This window comes from Chenopodium quinoa, unplaced genomic scaffold, assembly GCF_001683475.1.
Source record: "Chenopodium quinoa cultivar QQ74 unplaced genomic scaffold, ASM168347v1, whole genome shotgun sequence".
NCBI classification, from domain to species: domain Eukaryota; kingdom Viridiplantae; phylum Streptophyta; class Magnoliopsida; order Caryophyllales; family Amaranthaceae; genus Chenopodium; species Chenopodium quinoa.
Genome location: NW_018744790.1, coordinates 1,797,128 through 1,803,129, shown reverse-complemented (window position 1 = coordinate 1,803,129; position 6,002 = coordinate 1,797,128).

The following is a 6,002-nucleotide window of genomic DNA, read 5'->3' as shown; positions in this document are numbered from 1 at the left end:
CAATTACAGGTTGAAATAACGTTAACACTTCTGCAAATCAAATCAGGATATCAGGTATCTCTGTTAGGTAATTGATCTGGCATATTTAGTTCTCAATATAGCTTTCCCTTTTTTCATTATAGGTTTTAGCCATCTCAGTTTTGGAGGTCTATCACTTGAGAGTAGAGGGTGTAGGTAAGGGAGTCCCTCTACTCCCAAGTATTTTGTAGTTGGTGGGGCTCAAACTCGTGACTTCAAAGTCACAAGGTGAGTTTCCCACCAACTCCTCCAAGTTATGCTTGGTTATGTTTAAATGAATTTACACTATACAAATTCTATAAATTAAATTTCTTTCTTAATTTATAAATCATGAATCAAACTATATATTATTTATGTATTTATTTATTTATTTTACAATTGATACAAACATATTAATATTAAAGCAAATAAAATGAACCGCCGCTTCCCCAGCTTTTTGATGAGCTCGATGAACGTGCTGACGATCCGCCTTGTGTATGCTACAATATTGAAAGGTATAGCCAAGCAATTTAATCTTGCGGATGAGCCAAAGGTAAGCAATGTTACCATGACCATCCCCCCGAAGAAGAGAAATAAGATTATAGGAATCAGTAAATACCGTTAGGGACTGAAACCCTCGATCAAAAGCCCACCGTAACCCATGTATGCAAGCCAGAGCCTCCGCATTTAAAGAAGAGGTACAAACCCCCAAAGTTACGTCCACCAATGATCCTATCATCCAACAGGTCACCATTATCCACACACCATCCCAGTGGCGGAGCCAAAAATTTTGTAACGGGGGACAAGTTAACATCTTATAGAAAAAAAAATCAATACTTGAACCAGTAGTTAATTAAATAATTAAATTTTACAACTAAAAAATCCAAAACACTTACTAAAAAATCCAACTTCATATACTAATTTTTCCTCCTCCGATAATACAATACTAGTACCTGAACAATGACTACTCTATGAAAAATTACTTTTGGCCGAGTTCCAATTTTGACAAATTCTAACATAACTACATAAGATAATATAAATAATTAAATGTACTTAGCATGATTCCCTATTACAAATTTACAACCATAATTTATTATAAAAAAAGAAAAAAAAAAGAAAAGGCAATTTCCTTAGACATCCATTATTATATTTAAAATTAAAGAAAATAAAAAAGGGACAAAAGCTGCATGCAAAAGGGGTAAGAAATAAATCAGCATGTTTCGATCCCGCGTCCACAGTGAACAAGCTCTATAAAAAAGACTTAACTATTGCGTCCTCTAAATTGTTGTTTTAGTCTTGTGCAAGCAATTATATTTATCTACATTATAAGCTGATTTTTTTAAAAAAATAAAAGTGGGGGGATAGCTGTCCCCCCATGTACCCCCTAGTTCCGCTCCTGCACCATCCCATCCCAGCTTGTAATGAATCTTTGAACCAAGACCCATCAATTTGAAGAGAAAGTAAAGCTAGCCCTTGAGTACCCAGTCCCAGCTGATCTATGTAAAACTCAGGCGGAGGAGAGGCACCACCATCGCCCCCCCCCCCCCCCCCCCGCAACGTAGGGGGTGTTCACAGAAGCGTTCGTAATGACCAAGATTGTATGTGTGTCCATAACCTCTACAAACTGTGAAGCAAACGGCCGAGAAGTAGTAGAATTCCTACAGATTTCGGAATTCCGACATGACCACAGACTTGAAAGCGTACTGACGAAGGTACCTAAGAGAGTACTTAAAGGCCCATCCCGACCAATAAAAAATCGGATATACTCTTGGATCCAATCTAAGAGAGAAAGGTCTCCATCAAATTCTAAGTAGATACCGAGGCATCCACTCCCCCAAACTGTTCGTGCATTGAAGCGCATTCTAAAGAGATGTTGTAAGTCCTCTGGTTATGACCTACAGAGGTCACAGAACTCATCTTAAATCAGAACACCTCTATGACGAAGTTCCACCTTAACTGCAAGAGCACGATGTAGAAGTTTCCATAAAAACAACTTCCATTTTAGTTGTAATTGGAGAGACCAAAGAACTTTCCAAAAGAACCCCATACTAGAATGTGTGGAAGCGGGAGAGAGTTGTTGTAGCATTGCATAACCTGTTTTCACCGAGTACCGCCCCGACGGGGTACTTGACCAATAACGGAAGTCTTCTTGAGTTGCATCAGGTAACTCCATAGCTAAGACTAGGGCTGAGCAAAACTACCCGAAAAACCAAAAACCCGAAAAACCAATCCGTAACCGTTTCGAAAATTAGGGTACCTGATCCCGATAACCATAACGGTTCGGGTACCCGTTCCGATAATTTGTTATTGGGTATGGTTATGTGTATCATTTTAAAATTAACGGTTACCCGATCCGATCCGATAAGCATTTTTTTTTTTGCTTTTTTTCCCTACTTAAATATATTAATATAAATCTAAACTTTTACTTTACTTCATAATCACTTTATAATATCAATGATTAGTAATATTATTAATAATTTGGTCAAGATCATATGGTATTGTTTTTAATTAGTTGTAAATTATATCATAATAACTACATAATTAAGTTTAATTATCATTATTGGATATCTTATTGGGTACCCAATAACCGATCCGAAAATTCGGGTACCCGAACTTATCGGTTCCGTTTATGGGTATCACTTTTAGTAATTTTGGTTATCGGGTACCCGAACCGTTAGTACTAACGGTACGGGTACCCGTCCCATGCTCACCCCTAGCTAAGACTGTTGAGGCATCCGTATGAACAAACCAATCAACAACTTAATCAATGTCCTACCCTAATGTTTGAGGGTGAATGAAAAAACTGACTGTATGAGATGTTGTATTTTGTAAGGAAATCCCGGGTTTGAACTCCGGAATGCTACCATTGACCCAAGTAGTTGAACCAGCTAGAGTCGATCGCCCATTACCAATTTTCCAATTACAAACCAATCAAAACATATTGAACTACATATAATTGGTTTTTTTTTTTTTTTTTTTTTTTTTTTTTTTTTTTTTTTAAATTATTTGTTAAATTTAATAAAAAGTTTACATTAAAAAACTTGATTACACTTAGCTACTCTTATGGGCCCCTTTATATTTTTCTGTCCCTAGGCCCCCAAAATATAAAAAATTGTCTTATTTATACCTTCTAAGATTAGTTATTAGCAAATTTAATATAATCTAATACATCGAATCATATCATATCACTAATATATAAAGCTAATCTCGCAGCCAGGCCACTAGACAACAACACTTGGCATTCTAATTTTTCGCCAAGTGTCGCACTACGTAGGCGATAAATTGGTATTATTAAGTAATCGATTTTTGGATAGATTTTTAAGATATAATTATTTTATAGAGTTTTATTAACGATAGAGTTCTAATATTCATGTATACAAAATTAAGCATATAACTTTTAAAAAATATTCTATAACTCGTTCTATTTCCATCATCAAATTCGTTTTATAAGTTTTTTAAAATAAGATAAATTTATAATATAAATTTAAAATAATAAGAAGTAAAAATAAGTTTTTATTGATAAAAAATACTTTAAAAAATAATTTAAGTATGATATTGCACGCTAAATATATGATTGTATTTAACATTCAAGTCAAATTGTTTATCCTAAAATTCAATAACAACCTAGGCATCGCACGGGGGCACAAAACTAGATTTTATTGTCACGAGACTGGTCACAAGATACACTGGGCATTCTAATTTTTCGCCAAGTGTCAAGCCATGTAGGCGACAAACAAATTTTATTGTGATTAGTTAGATGTATCGTTAGATTAGATTGGATAGATTTGTTAGGATAAAAAAAGTATACATAAAATAATTTATAATTCTTTTGAAAAAACATTATATTTTTATTGGCAAAAGAATTTTACTTATAAACAAAATGCCACATATTACAATTAATATGAATATCCAATTAACGACAATAGGGTTTTACTCCTGTACGAATAACCACAGAATTATAATTATAAATATGGCGATGTATCATTATTTTTTTTAGTCTACCTTTGATTTACCATCAAAGCTATTGAATCATGCATTCTTTACATTCGGTTGCAATTTTTTTTAACTTAAATACGTTTTATTAATAATTTATTTTTTTAAAAGGTACTACTAAATTTAATGCTACAATTATTATAATTAAAAAAAAAACATGCTCGGGGACTCTCACTAGTCACTAATTATAAAGCTGGTTTTGCAGCTAGGTCACGAGACAACGTCACTTGACATTCTAGTTTTTCTCCAAGTGTCGTGCCACGTAGGCGATAAATAGGATGCTAAATAATTGAATTTTGATAGATTTTTGAAGATAAAAATATTGTATAAAACTTTATCATTGATACACTACTAATATTTCATATATATACAAAATCAACCATAACTTCTAATAAAAATCTAATAACTGTTATATTTCCATCATAAAATTCATTTTAAAAATTCTTTAAAATAAGATCCATTTATAACATATTTAAAATAATAGAGAATTTGTAAAAATAAGTTTTAGTTGCTAATAGTACTCAGTTTAGTAAAAATAATTTAATTATGATATCCTGCATTATTATCAAAAGTGATTATATGATTTTATTTAACATTCAAGCCAAAATGCTATATTATTATTATAATAATAATAATAATAATAATAATAATTATTATTATTATTATTATTATTATTATTATTATTATTATTATTATTATTATATGATTTTAAAATGTTTTGGGGTTCCATGTTTTTAATATATTTTTCATAAATATTTTAATATGTATATTTGTATACAAACATATATATAATAATAAATAATCAAAGATCATTAAACCGTAATTAAAAATCACTAATCAATAAGTTCAGTTCAGCTCATTTCAGTCAATGAGAACAGGCTCTTAGAGCTCCACATAGAGATTTATTTTTAAAAAATTATAGAGCGCCACTGAGGATTAATAATTTTAAAACGCTACAATCAGGTTATGCCACGTAAGATTGATTTTTTTAAAAGCGTAGGATTATAAAAAATAAGCGCCATGCAGGATTAATATCACAAAGTTTATTAAATAAATATATATTTAGTAAAATATTTTATTTAAAAAATACAAACAAATCGTGCATTGCACGGGATTCATCTAGTGTATATCTAGATTGAGGAGTTTTTTTTCCGAGTTTTTAGAAATTCACGTATGACTTAATTTTTTTAGCGCGTCATGTAGGATTATAGATTTTAGTTGTAGCCAATTAAATAAGTTATTATGAATTTCTTTTAGAATTAAATAATTCAAATATCACGTAAGAAAATTTGGGGAATTTAAGTTTAAATTAATTAAATATAAAATATTATCTTTTCATATTAGGAATTATTTCAAAATATATAACAAATTTTAACGCATAAATACAAACAAATTTTTTTTTCAAAGATTTAAACAAAATGTGCATCGCACGAACTTAATCTAGTTATTATGATAGTGTACAATTTTTTTTAATGTTCATATGATTTATACAAAATATATTTAATAATTTTATATAGTATATACTAAAATTTTTCTCATAAACAAATTTTATTGCCATCGAATATCGAGAGTTCGTCGAAAATAAGACAACTTGTTTAACCAATATCAGATTTCATGCTTTCGTCACTCGTAATTCCAAAATCCAACCAATTGCCCAGTAATTTACAATTCGATATACTTAGCCTATTGTCTTCGAGTTCGATTTGAATGATTCTATTGCCTATTCTTAATTGAGAATTCACGTCACAATATTGTAAATTTGTAGTTGTGTATAGATTTGGCAATCCCGAGAAATTGACCCAAATACAACAACCTAAAAATGACTCGAAAATAGAGTTGACACGATTGTGACCCGACACCTGAATTGACCCGACCCAAAGTTGATCTGACCCGAAATTAGGGTATGTTTACATTTAATAAACTGAGCTGAACTGAACTAAATTGAACTGAACTGAACTGATTGGAGCTGGACTGAAATGATTGGAGCTGAATTGAACTGAACTGAATTGAGC